Genomic DNA, 13,915 nt, shown 5'->3' on the forward strand with positions numbered 1-13,915 from the left:
TGCTCTGCCCTGCAGCAAGGTATTGCACTGCAGCAAGTCAGCAGTAGTTGTGTGTGGCACATGAAGGCACGGACTCCAGTTCTGGTGCAACCAGAGACACTTTATTGTGCAGAGAAGGTCATATTTGTATCTCTGAGGCTGGATACAAATTCCAGCTGTGTATATCAGCCCTGCCAGGCTCAGGGCAGAAACCATTCATGCAGTTACATAGCTATATATCGCTACAAGCATGCAGACATCTTTTGGCTAGATAACCATGTTTATCTTTCTTGCTTTCCTCCACAATACCCAGTTGTTCTCTTATCTCCTGTCAGATCAGACATTCTCCATCCTCCTCTTCCACAGTTGTGGACAGTAAGGACCATAGGTCAGTTACCCCAGCCTGATGGTCTCCACCTGTATAAACCCTCAGCGGGCTTACTTCAGTGTTAGCTCAGCAATGTTTGTTCCCTGAGTTCATCTGTCCACTGGTTTCCTGGTCAAATTAGCCTGCCTGGTGCTCTACCAGGCTGAAACATCACCCTTCAAAGGGACAACCTCAGGCCTAGGTGCTACCCAAATCCTATTCACTTACTCGTGCTAAGGGCACTCTTCTGCTTCGGTGAAGCTTGAGGACTGAAGTGGAACTCTGACTGGACTATGATAAGATGCTGAGGGGGGGACCTCCTTCTGGTAATGGTGGCAGTAGCTGGGTTTTACTAGCTGGTGTGTGTGTATACATATATATATATGTTCTTGTCCAAGCAAGTAGTGCCTTGAGAGCAGGCACAGAGCTGGTTTAACAAAAAGCATGCAGGAGGGTGGTGAAAGTCCATGTTTGTGTGCAACATGACTGTGCTTAGAAGAGATGTGTCATTATTCTGCAGAGTATGAAAGACTGTCTTTGGGCTTCACAGTCAGAGTTTATCTTTTACAAACAAAACTGATTCCTAGAGAGCCTTTCACCCTGTGCCGTAGTGCCTATGGTGCCCAAGGCTCAAGGACTTCATACCCATTCCTTGTTCTGTTAGCAGTGTCTTTGCCATGCTGAGAGGACTTGAGTGAAACGCTTGCATTTTGGCCTCCTGCTGAAGCCCATAACCAAGTCTAGAGCCTGAAGAAAAGAAAGAATTAAAGCACACTTTTTTACGTAGACTAATTATTTGAGGGTAAATTCATGTAGCAAAATTTGAACAGATTTTATAATCCAGGAAAGAGTTATTGCACACAGCTGCAGAGTAAACTGGTGCTCCTCCCAGCAATACCAGAACTCCTCACGGCAAGCAAACACTTCTGGTTTAAGGCAAGAGCTGGTGTTTACCAAGGGTGGTGGAAGGAGATGCTCTAAGTTACCCTCTAGTGCTGAGGCTTCCTCAGCCTTCAAGGAAAAGCCAGTCCTGAGAAGAAAGGAAGGATGGTAAGTAAAAGAGTGCAATCACTTTGAGCCTTTCAGAAGGACTGATAGGAAGAATAAAAAAAATAGGTAAGACATTGATCAGGCTTAGTCCAAGATGATGTATCTGAGCAAGAGACTTTTGTGCATGAGGCACTGGGCTTTGAAAAAATGAGGCTTCTTTAGACTAAAATAGAGACAGCCTGAGGAGAAACATAGTGATAGCCTTCTTGTGTGCAATATGTAGGGACTAATCAGATCTTCATGTCTGTGGTGAAGACAAAAAGACATAGCACATCTCAATTGCAGTGAGAAAGTTTCAGGGAGATCCCAGGAAAAACGTTTGAATGCTGTGACTAGAAAAGCCCTCTAACAGACTTTGTGTGGAGGGCAGGGGATCTCCAGTGTTGGTAGCCTTTCAGAGCAGGAGAGGTAAGTAGCTGTCAGGCCTGTGCCGTGAGGGGGGCTGCCCTAGGGAACACATGTGTACAAGCTGGCCTTCGTTATGGCAGCCTACAGCGTGGCAGGAAAACACACTTTTGCAGACACAGTGTCCAACTGGAAGCAATTCCCCAGAAGGCTCCTTCTCTGGAGCCTTGGCCAACTTGCCAAGAATAACAGAGGCAAATCTGATCCCTTGTTGGCTCAGTAAGCTGGGCTGGGTGATCCTGGAGGTCATGCCAGCCCCTGTTTTCTGTTTCCAGGTGAGCAACACAGGCAAAGGGTCACTGTTACGATCATGCATTTGTGACCCGCGCTAGCACAGTAATAACAGGCGAGGTTCTCCTTCCTCTTTACTGCTCCGTGACACAGGTGACTCACCTGACAGGACTGTCTTCCGTAGACAGGGCCCCAGACCACAAGGCCCTGTCAACAGCTGTCCCCATGGAGTGGGGTAAGCCAAAAAAAAAACCAACAAAGCCTCCATCCAGAATAAGGTGGAAAATGAAGAATTTGTGAAAGTGTGGTCTGGCCTGGTGCTTCCAACAGAGACTGGGTTCTGTGTGTCCCAGAGGTCCCATCCAGCCTGATGCATCTGTACAGGACACCTGCTTCGCGGCTCCACTGGATTCAAAGGCTTCACCTATGAGCATGACAGTCAGTTTCACCCTACCTAAAGCACTTCAAACTACGGTGGTTTGAAATAAAAGTGACCAAAACCTTGCACAATACCTTATTGGCTTAACCCCGAAAAAAGCCTGATTTGCTCCATGCTTTTTTTGCTTCCAAAAACACTACCAGAGCTGGGAGGCAACAACTTTGTAATGCACTTACTGAGCTCTGCAGATCTGGTGCTCTGAGCTACTCCTCACTTCTGAGACGCTTTCCTGCTTCTGCCCAGCTTGTGGGAGGCACAAAGCTCTGGCTCTGGTTGTTCTGCTTTCCTTGGGGCATGGGCAACAGCCAGATCACTTATTCTAACTCCTTGCTTCCTGGCTAGCAAAGCTTTTTTAGGGAGGTTTCATCCATATTTCCTGAAGACTTAAAGCCACCCACAGCAGACAGGGAGAAAGAGAACAGCCATAGACCATGGTGCTGCCGGGGGAATCACCAAGTGGCAGCCTGGTATCTGAAGTTCTGGTAGCATGGCCAAGTTTAACCATGCAACTACGTGTTATTCTACTGAGGCAGAACCTGCCCTGGTTTATGGACCCCACTCTTCCTGGGAAGTCTGAAATACACAGGTGTCACAGCTGCGATGGAAAACCATGATGCCCATGCAGGAGAGAGGGGCTTTGCCAGCATAAGGTGGCTGCAAGCTAACAGGGTGGCATTGTTGCAGCACAGTGGCTTTTTCCTGGTTTAACATTGTACCGTGCTGACATTGAGCCCAGGCTTTGCTCTTAGAGGGTTTTTTTTTCATGAGTTGACAACCTTTGTACTGTAGTGTTTCTCATACACCAGCTGCCCCAGAGCCCTGCAGAGAAACTGGTGGGAGATGCACAGTGAGGAAGATGGCAATGCCAGGCCATCACAGGACAATGTGGCTTCTTCCTGTTGTCCTCCTTTTCCTTCGGATGGTGCAGACAGGTATAGCCTTTGCTTTAATTTGGCTTTCTGCTTCTTTGCCTAAATTGCACAGGTAATTATTTGCCATTATTTGTGCTTTGTGGACCGAGGTGACATTAGTAGCTTTGTTTTCTCACCTCCATTGCTCCTGTTGTTCTGCTGCAGTGCAGTGACATCCAGGGCTGAGTCACCAGAGGAATACCATTTTGGACTGAAGCAATTGTGTCAGTGTAAAATATGATGTTAATATGTCAGTATGCGGGGTTTTCAAACTGACAGCACAAATGATGTGCTATTCTTCATGTCCTCAAGAGATGTGATAATTAAATAAGCCTTACTATCCATTCGTAAGATATTGGGTGACAAAATGAACCCCACAAGGTTTAACAGTGCAGAGGGAATGAGAACCCTACACCATCATTCACTGTGCTTGTGTAAGTCCCAACACAAACATCACATCTCCTCTTGAGGAAACGTCCCACCTGTCTTTCAGGTCAGACCCTGAGATGCTTCTCTACATGGTAAGCACGTGAATCATATTGCAGACATGAGGCATGCCTTGCTATTTAATTTTTCTGTAAAAGTCATTTGGTGGTTACAGAGGGCTGGTTGAAGGCAACTGAACAAACACCTGAGTCATCCACATTACAAAGGCCATGAGTTAGGAGATTTTGACATTCCAGAGATGAGGTCGGAAAGGTACTTAGTGGGACACAGGGTGCCCTGAGAGTCTTCAGGATGTTTCAAGGAAAATTTTCCCATATAAACATGTAGAAAGCAATTTTGAGTGCACTTGTCTACATTTGATTTTCATCAACAGACTAGAAGTGTCTGACAATACAAAGATGGAAGAAGAATTTAATAAAAGTAACTGTAAATTGACAGAGCTCATGAAGGAAGTAAGAAAAATATCAGGAGAATAAAATTAATTGAACTTTTAAAAGAGAGAAAGATCAGGCTACTTATTAAAAAAACCACAAAACCCCAAAGTGTTTAAGGCACATGTCCAAACTATCCCAAGGTCAAGAAAGGACAGGAAGTTTGATTAAAATCGGGATCTCCTTCATGACCTGACCTCCAGAAGGAAGTACAGAAAAATATAGTTCTGTATAAAAGAATTGCAAACATCCTGGCATAAAACCAGAAAAACTAAGGAGTAAATACAAGATAAATATGATGTGAAAATCAAGAGCTGATGTAAGTATATCGACACTGGAAGAGAGACAAAGAATGTTAGTCTGCTTACAATGGAGAAGAAAATCTTTATTCCTTAAGGTACCAGATTACTTGTGTCCAACAAGGAGGAAGGAAACTGCCAAGCTGCACTAGTCAGGAACAAATCACATCAGTCTCCTCCAAAGACAGGATAACGGGCTGGGTGGCTGCAAAAGATGCAGTACATGTCAAGTCTCTCCATTAAGGGAGGCTTCTAGCATCGTTTTATTTAACACTTTTGTTGCAACAGAAACACTGGTCTGGGTGAAACTACTGTAAGTTTGGTGCACATCTGGTTGAGAAACCGTGCTAACTGATTGAAAGATTACATGGAGGGCAGGGCTTTACACAGGTGAGCCTGAGAACCTCTGATACTTGGTATTTTCCACAGTGACATGCAAGACGGAAGAGAGTGTTTACTCACTGCATTTGTAGCTTATTCCAGACTGAAAGGACTACCGTAGGTCGAGATGAGAGTTCAAGACAATCTTGTATAACTGGAACAGTGGTCCAACATAAACAGGAGGCAATTCAGTAAACACAAACCCAAAATTTTACGCTTGATCCTACAACACACAACCAAGGAAATTTGTAAAGTGTGTAGTAAAAGCAAGAAGTCTTCTCCATTTTCATGAGGATGAACAGCTAGAACAAGAAGTAATGGGATCTCATCACTCTGAGGGACACTCAGGTTAGCTATTAGGAAACACTTTTTAGACATTATAAGGCTAGTTAAGGAGCGGACTAAGCTGCGTGGGTGAGCTGTGGAATCCCATGCTGAATCTGTAGGAACAGGTTAGACAGCCTCTGTTAGGACCAGTTTACCTCTCCTTGCTCTCACACTGTTAGCACCTGGAAAAGCTCTCTCATTCTGCCAATGATCTTGCAGTGCCAGGGACTGGGCTAAGTTGAGTACTGTAAGCCGTATACAGATGGAAAAGGAATATTGCAAAGGCCTACGAAGAAACCAATACTTTGTTTATTACTGATACTTCAGTTGTTGCTAATTCTAGCCTTTTACCCACACCTATGTTCATCTTTGCCTTGGTATGATGGCTGTTCTGGTGAGCACAGCTTACCCTTTGCTTTGCCCTCAAAGAGCTGCCAGTTATAGCTGGGAAACAGAGCATAAGATGTACAATAGTAGTGTACAACTGTTGTTATTACTAAGGCCTTCAGCAGGAATTGCACAGAATTTCCCAAAATGGTGGGGCATTTGACTAATGTTTGCAAGCAAGGTTTTATGAGCTGCTTGTGCTTTTATGAAATGACCATGAATTTGTAAGCTGCCTATACATTTGGCTCCTTTGCAGTCATACCAAGTGCATGCTAGGTCAACATTGGGGACTGCGAGCAGTTCTGCAAAAGTGAAGGTGAAGGAGCTGCGTGTTCCTGTGCTGCTGGCTATGCCCTGGGCAATGAGAACAAAACCTGCATTCCTGTAGGTATGAAGCCAAACTTTTAAGTTCGTTCTATGGGACGCATCTTCACCACGTTTTGGAAGTGCTGGTGTGTTGCAGTGCTGTTGTAGCGTAAAGAATAATGCTAATTGTTCACGCCTTTCACACGGCTTGCTCAAGGTGTTGCTGACAAATTTAACAAGATCTTAGCTAAAGGTCATAATTTAAGTAACATCAAATTGTGCAACTGTGAGTGATGTGTAGTAGCAAAAATAGCTTACGGAAGTGTTCTGGGCAAGTGGGTGCATTCTCGGAGCAGACAGCAAAGCCCACATCCCAGCAGGTATGAAAACATGAGAAACTGATGATTACAACAGAGCTCAGATTCCTCTTCTCCCACAGACTGAAACAGGCCTTTCATGCTTCAGGAGAGTTTGTTAGAAAGGAACAGGTTAGATTTATCAATTTTCAAGGCCTCTGGGGTGTGCTGAACTACAGATCCAAACAAGTAGGAACCCAAGAAACACCTCCCTTTTTACAATACACAGTTCGCAAGGACTCACTGTGATTTCAGTGGTCGTGTGATTGCAGTTATGTCTCTCTTGTTTCCCTTCAAATATCACCTGTCCCATTTAAAAGGAATACAACCTGCCTTTCTATTTTCTTCTAAAAGCAGGTTTTCTGCAGTCAACATGTCAACATAAATACATGAATAACTACTGACATTGAATTTAAATCCATCAGTTTTGCCTGCATCCAGAGTGAACAGTAACAATTATTCTGCCTATTCTTCTGTCTGTATGCTGATATTTGTTATAATGCTTTTTGTAGTTTTATACCAAATTGCTGTCATGAGCTTGTAATTCCCAATGTAGAATACTTTGTTCTGCTTCCCAGTTACAAAAGATTTAATAACAGCAGGTACACAAAAATAATTATGGCAATAATGTAAGATGTTTAATTTTTTAATACTTTGAAAATCCTGTAACCATTTTCCCACTTGCTCAAAATGGCCAAGTTTTAGAAGTGGAAAATTATTTTCATTTTTCAACCATTCTGGTCATTTTGCATTTGCAAGGGTTTTTTTAGTGTCTTGAAAAATCTAGCAGAGTCAACCCTGGTTAAGGACACCTGCATACCTGATTCAATTGCAAAAGGCTGTTGTCAAGGAGTCTGCCTTGAACTGTTAAGTTTTCTGTTGTTTTCATGAAGAGTTGATTCCCTGAAAGTGACCTGCTTCTCTGCAAACCATTTTCCTCCACTGTAGGTACCTATCTGTAACTCTAAAGACTGCTTTTGACTGCAAAACCCATGTTCCACCAGGTTGAAATAATTTCTTATGATGAGCAGGATGAGATGCACTGGAAACTGGATTTACTTTCCTGACCATGAAACTGTCCCTTATACCAAGGGCTCTATCAGACAAGGTCTCTTGAATGGCACTTTGGTGACAGAAATTTTTTTCAGCAGCAACTGTCTGTCCTTCTGCTGGAGGTTGCTGTCCCTTGCGTGTCACATGCCTTGGTGCCTCAGGGACAGCACAGTCTTCCATCTACGTGGGGGATGACCGTGGTCTCCACATCCTATATATTGGCTTAAATCAGCAAGAAAGGTAGCTCTGAGCTAAAGTGAAGGCTGGTAACAGCAGCTCAGCCTTCACCTCTCTTTGCTCAGTTTTATGGACAGGCCCACCTTGCTTTCAGCATGTGATACATGCCTCAAAGTCCCACTACCATCCAGACACCAAGTCTTAGTGTTTTGGGTTTGCCTTTGCAGTCAAGTATCCGTGTGGTAAGCTTCAGAGAAACCATGAAGCCAGTCGAGAGAAAGTCACAGGAACCACAGCAAGTCCAGGTGCTCATCCTGGCAATGAGGAAACCACCGAGGCCCCAAGCAGCCATCCAGAGGTCACCAGGGAGGCTGGCAGTTTACCCAGTGCATCCCCGTAGCAGCAAAGAGCCCTTGTCCTCAGATGTTCTACACCTGACACTGCTCACCAGGACTGCAGCCATTTATTCCACATCCTGCTCATCCCCACTTGCCAAGGGGACCTAGCCTGATTTGGGTGTCAACATTTTGGGTGGTTGTTCCACTCTCCTGAGTACTGTGTTTCTGTACGGGTCTCCTACCGTGAACGATGTTGTGCCTCCATTTCAGCACCAAGCAGGTGCTGTGAGGGGGCGGCTAGGAAAAGTAGGGTTGCAGATACAGGGGACAGAGCTGGGTGAGCCGCAGGGCTCCTTCCCTGCCAGCCACCCTGTTCTTTGGGTTGCAGCATGGTGGTATCAGAAGAATAGCCTGAGTTCCTGTTGTGACCAAGAGCAAAGTGAAACAAAAAAAAAACGAAGCAGGAGCAGTGCTATTACAATATTAGCTAAATTTTGTTTAAAAAATAGCAACCAAAACCTGTTGATAAAATAACTGAATGCACAAACTCCACTTTGAGCCAGGAAAAAGGTCTGTCTCGACACGTTTCCTGCTGTGGTGGCTCCCACCACCTCTGAACGAAAGATGCCTTTGACAGAAAATACTCATGAGAATGTCTACTTAAAGAAAATTGCTTGAATCTCAGCTAGCTGTTCAGGATTTCTCTGTACATGTGGTTTTGTGCTTTATGTTTCTTCTCTCTCTTTGCAGACTGTTCTACCAGCAGATGAGTGAGGTGGATGGTTTTGTGGGGGAACAGTTCTGAATGAGTATTTTATACTTTCTGGAGCTCAGTGCGTTAACCAGTCTAAAGACTTATGTGTCGTTGTTGGTAAGTGCTTCTCATTTTGCCCTTTACTACAAAAATTTTAACATTTCCCATGTTCTAGTCTCCATATGCAAGACACTGAACTCTGCAAGAGCTTTTTCTTACTCCTGTTATCTCTCACTGCCTCATCTTGTCTCTTGACTGACAGTGAAATACATGTTCAACTTTGTTGAATGGACAATTTCTTTAAGCTTGGCTTGGCCTAGTGTAGCTTGTATATGATAGAAGCCAAGTGTAAACTGGGAAGGTATGCAAGCAAGTAAGGTTGAGCTGGTGTAGTTAAACTGATCTAACATTACACCTTTATTCAATTTCCTGTGTTGGCCAAACCTTGAAGAATTCCATATGCCTCATTCAGATGTTAGCAATAACTGTTTTGACAGCGTGTAGATAGTAGTCTGTCAGAGGTTGTGTCTACAGAGATCATAGAATCATCAGATGGTTTGGGTTGGAAGGGACCTTCAAAGATCACCTAGTGCAACCCCACCTGCCATGGGCAGTGACATCTTCCACTAGATCAAGTCGCTCAAAACCCTATCCAGCCTGGCCTTGAACACTTCCAGGGATGAGGCAGACATCAGAGTAGTTCCAAGGTGGCTTTTGTTTTCACTGCCAGGCTGTCAGGAGACTTGCACAACCTTGTGGCTAGGCTCAAGTCCTTGTTGTGAGTGCAGCATCCATGGCAGAGAATCAGGGCTCCCCAGGATTACATTCCTCCCCCTGCTTGCTCTCCCAGGATTTTCTGCAGTCTGTAACCCAACCAGAAGGACAGTGCTGATGCTCCTCCAAAATGGCTGCAAGTTCCTCCACCTTTTAGAAATGGTGATGTACTTGATGTACTTCGGCTTTGGCAAGAAAAACGTTTCTGCAGGTGGTGAACAGAACTGGCTGGTGACAGTCCAGGTGTTTAGCTGAATTATAATCCATTTTAACTGCACTAAGCATTAACTCTTTGCAGAGTATGTGCTTCCTCTCTGCTGGCTGAGCAAAGCTCAGCTGACGTTTTTGTAGCTTCTGTACACACAAAGACCTGTGCTGCTTATAAGCATGCATGCTGATAACTATGCTTTGTATGAGGAGTGTACATCAGGCAAGTAAATGGGATTAGCTTGTGTCACTCATTGCTGGCTCTTGAGCAAGACTACCCATGACCATAGTCCCCTGTTTTGGACCAGCTGGTGTCTAGCTGGGGCTGAGGGATGCATTCCCATTTTGTTGCTCCTAAACAGTTGTCTGCAAAGGAGCATTTCTTCTTCAGTTTAAGAAGCTCTCCCTTGTTCATGAATCTGCTGCTTCCACTTTCATATTCTCTATACAAAGACTAGCCTAAAGCTCCACAACTTATTTGTCCCCAAAATCAGCCCTCTGACAGAGGACATAGTAAAACCTGGCCTCTGCCCTCTCCCTCTCTTTAGAGCTGACAGTGATTGCTGTGATTCACCTGCAGCTACACCAGCGCTGTTCCCAACGGGAAGAGAGAGACCAGGCAGGCAGGGAGCAGCAGGGCCCGGTCCCCTCCTCTACACATCCCTCAGGTGTAGGGATGGTGCTTTGGGGACCCATCGATACACAAGGCACAGAGAAGTTTTTGTCGTTGGTTTGTTGGGCAGGAGACAAGTCACCTGCATGGAAAATGATGACATTGAGGACAAGGAGGTGGCTTGCTCTAGCCTTGGGAGGTTTAGCAAAAGGGGTGACAGGGCCATGAGGTTCAGCAGCATTTTGTCTGCTGCCCTGTGCCACATGGGGGTGGACAGGCATTGCCCACGGGGGGCTGCAGTGGGGCTGCAAGCACATCAGTCAGTCATGCCTGCTCCTACTTCCTCGCCCTGCCAGCCCGGACTTAGGGTAACCTGCAGCACAGAGGAAGCCAGTGGGGTTTTGAGGACCATGCCACAGAAAAAATGGGGCAAGAGGGGAGACAGAAGCCAGAAACTTGCCTGGTCCACCTGCAGCGCAGTTGGCTCAGAGTAGAGGGGCTTGGAGGGCCCCTGTTATCAACTCACTTCCAGAAAGTCGAGCATTGCCAGGTCACTAACCACCAACTTATACATCTCTCTGCACATGAGAGAAAACACATCCTTCCATTTTCTTCTGCCCTTGTGCTCCCAGAGCTGTGGTCTGGCAACAGGCACACAGGACCAGGGTGGGAGGCACTGTACAAGGCAACACTGGAGGGGTCTGCTCCTTGTGGGCCCAGTCCCTGTCCCTCCTCCTCCTCCCAGCTCTGCAGCAGCAAGCAGCTGTGGGCTTTGCCTTATCCCAGGGCTTCCAGCTCCCCATTGAGGGATGATGCAAAGAGAAGAGGCTGCAGAGAGGTAAGGTGGAGGAGAGGGGAGGCTGGAGCTGTTTCTGTGAGCCTGCACCTCCTGCCATGGGGCAGGTGCACCACAGTCCACTTCACCTTGAACCACCTTAAGTGTCCAGGACTCACAATTAATGGTTGTGACTGCACGCTGCTCAGTGAGAGGACACCCCCAGGGAGAAATGTGGCTGCAAGCCCAGCCATCAGCTTTCATTATTTGCTTCATGCGGAGGTAACATTTTCTGGAAAATAATTGTTGTCCCTTTTTGCTAGCTGAGGTGTTTCCAAAAAGCATGTGACAAGAGTTACTCGGGACGGCTGCCCTCAGCCGCCCCTGTTGCAGCAGGGCTGATGGCCAGCCAGGGTCTGCAGCACGAGGTGGGTGGCGTTGGCATGTCCCCATCACTGTCCCACCACTATCCGTGGCAGCTGGCCTGCCAACTTGCTTCCCCTGGCTGGCCGCACTGCTGCGGGGGGGGGGGGGGGGGGGTGTGACGATGGGACTTTCATGGGAACCAGCTGCTAAAGCAGGAACAACTAACTCAGTTACTCCAACCTGAGGAACTGCAGATTTTGTATCTGACACGGCGTGCAGGCTTCAAGCGGGACATAATGCTTCAGAGGGGCTACAGGCAGGGTGCCAGACTCCTTAATGAAACACGTTTCCATGTGCTCACTGTGGTAATTAAAGGAATGGAAAAAGAAATCCCAGTAACTCTTCATAAAGAAAGATGTGAGGAAAGGACTGCCCTTTTAAAACCCTCTCTTTATGCAATTTTCCACAGCAATATGAAAATTAAAATGTAAAGCCTGTTGCACTGATATCAATACAGAAAAAGCAAAGTCAGTGCCTTCACGTACTTAGTACACTGTGGCTCATTCCCAAGGACACAGCTGCTCAGTCAAGGAATAGTTTTTAAAAAAAAAAAAACAACACACAGTAAGGAAAAAAAATGGCTATGTAAACAAAGACCTGATGAAAATACAGCTTCTGAAGGTCTGTGTTGTTAATACTAACCTAATCTGAATAGTTACCATAGATCTACAAGGGGTCCTTAATTTACATAGATTTGCAAAATGTAAACAGCTTGTTTTAAAAAAAATAAATCCGCAGATCTGCATTTTTGTGCTGGATTCTGCAAAGTCCTGTACTGACATCAAGTGGTGAAACATTTTTCACGCCAAAGGGAGCCAGACTCGCAGTACTGCATACGCATGCATATGCATGGGGCGATGCTCGTTATCACGGGAAGGTAAAAGGTAGGTAGACCCAGGCTGCAGGGGGGCTGCAGCAGCATCATTGCTGGCAGGAGCTCCCATGGGGATGGACAGCCAGAGGAGTATGGAAAAGCAACGCAGTCACCGCCGTGTGAGGCAAGAAGGGCGAGGTGAGCCTCCACTGCAGCTCCGGGTACCCAAGGTGCTGGCTGAGCCCCCCAGCACCCACTAGATGTGACCACTGGCAACAGTGCCCCCGTTCCCCAGCCAAGAAGCCCCCTGCTGGGACAGGTACAATGGGGTTTGGTGGCCTCAGGGGACTAAGGAGAGCAAAGAGAGCTCATTTACTACAGAAAGCTCAACACACGGCTAACCAGAGAGGATGGAAGGCTATACCAGTTCTGCAGAAATATCAGGGAGAGAACAATAAATACGTAAGGTTCTGAACTGTCTGTGAATAATACCAAGCTCGATATTACAAGGGTTTTAAATTTGAGTGAACTTCTGGAACAACACCCCTGCAGAGACTGTCAGGAAAACCCTCCCATCGTACGATTCCAATCTGGAGGTTAATTATTTGCTGAAGGCATCAGGGTCTGTGATGTGAGCTGTAACATCAGCCCCGGGCTGCTAGGAACTGGTCTTGGTGAGGCGCGTGGTTTGCTTCACTCACCTGCTCCGGTACTCCCTGCAGCTAGTTTTGAAAGCTGCCATTGATGGAAAGTGAAGTTTAATTTGGGGCTTTATGCATAAATGCTCAGATCAATTATGCCTCGTTAAAAGAACTGCATACTCAAATAATAGCTGCGTATTTATGACATTAAAACACAGAATGGTCTCTACTTAATCTAACTCAGATTAAGAAAAACACTTTTCCTCTCACCAGTTGCTGCTCTGCCTGTAGAAACAACTTCTGCCTGTCCCAGGAGCTGCCTGTGCTGGGAGTGAAAAAACCCTCCCTGCAGCATCCTTGCCATTGCACTCCCTTGAGTTCATCCTTCCTCTTGCCCCAGGCTAGGCAGGAGGGCCGCCCCGGCCGCTGGGTGCATGGCACAGCAGCCCAGGGAGGTGCTCTGGTCCTCGCTGTACTTACACCTCCTTGCACGGACTCTGCGTGTTGTGAGACCAGCAGCCTGAAGTCAGGAAGACTTTCCCATGCTCTCCTTCACAGCTGGGCAGTACAAACCCGACAGTGAAAAAGAAAAATGCCGTATCTATTCAGATACACCCCTAGGGGGGAAATCGCACGCTTTGGTTGCTTTGTTGCTCCGAAAGCTGATAGGATTTGACCAGTGCAGCTAAGCCTTGGGAAGTGTTTTGTGGGGACAATGGATGAAAGAGCCACGCCATAAAATGGATCCCTGTAGTCATCATCCGGCTTGTGCAAAGGGTGCAAAGAAATGTCTTTACTGTTGATCTCTCCCTGTTTTGCGTTATGGTAAGAGAAGGCCAGGGGGTGGAGGAACACCCACACCTCGGTGGAGCTGGCAAACCTGCTCCACCTTCAGCCAGTGCACCACGAGATGGGGAACTGCTGCACCACTGACCAGGGTTTTTTTAAGGGTGGTTTTTTTTATTTTTTTCATGTGTTGACATTGAGGCCAGGCTTTGCCCTTAGAGGTTTTTTTTTTTGCCTGAGC

At 46.3% G+C, this 13,915-nt stretch overlaps 1 pseudogene; it reads left to right on the top strand.

Annotated features, from left to right (window-relative positions):
• The first annotated feature begins 3,327 nt into the window (after positions 1–3,327).
• Positions 3,328–8,689, top strand: LOC130144856 (coagulation factor X-like; annotated as a pseudogene).
• The last annotated feature ends 5,226 nt before the right edge of the window (positions 8,690–13,915 follow it).

This window comes from Falco biarmicus, chromosome 2 (genome assembly GCF_023638135.1).
Source record: "Falco biarmicus isolate bFalBia1 chromosome 2, bFalBia1.pri, whole genome shotgun sequence".
Classification (NCBI taxonomy): Eukaryota; Metazoa; Chordata; class Aves; order Falconiformes; family Falconidae; genus Falco; species Falco biarmicus.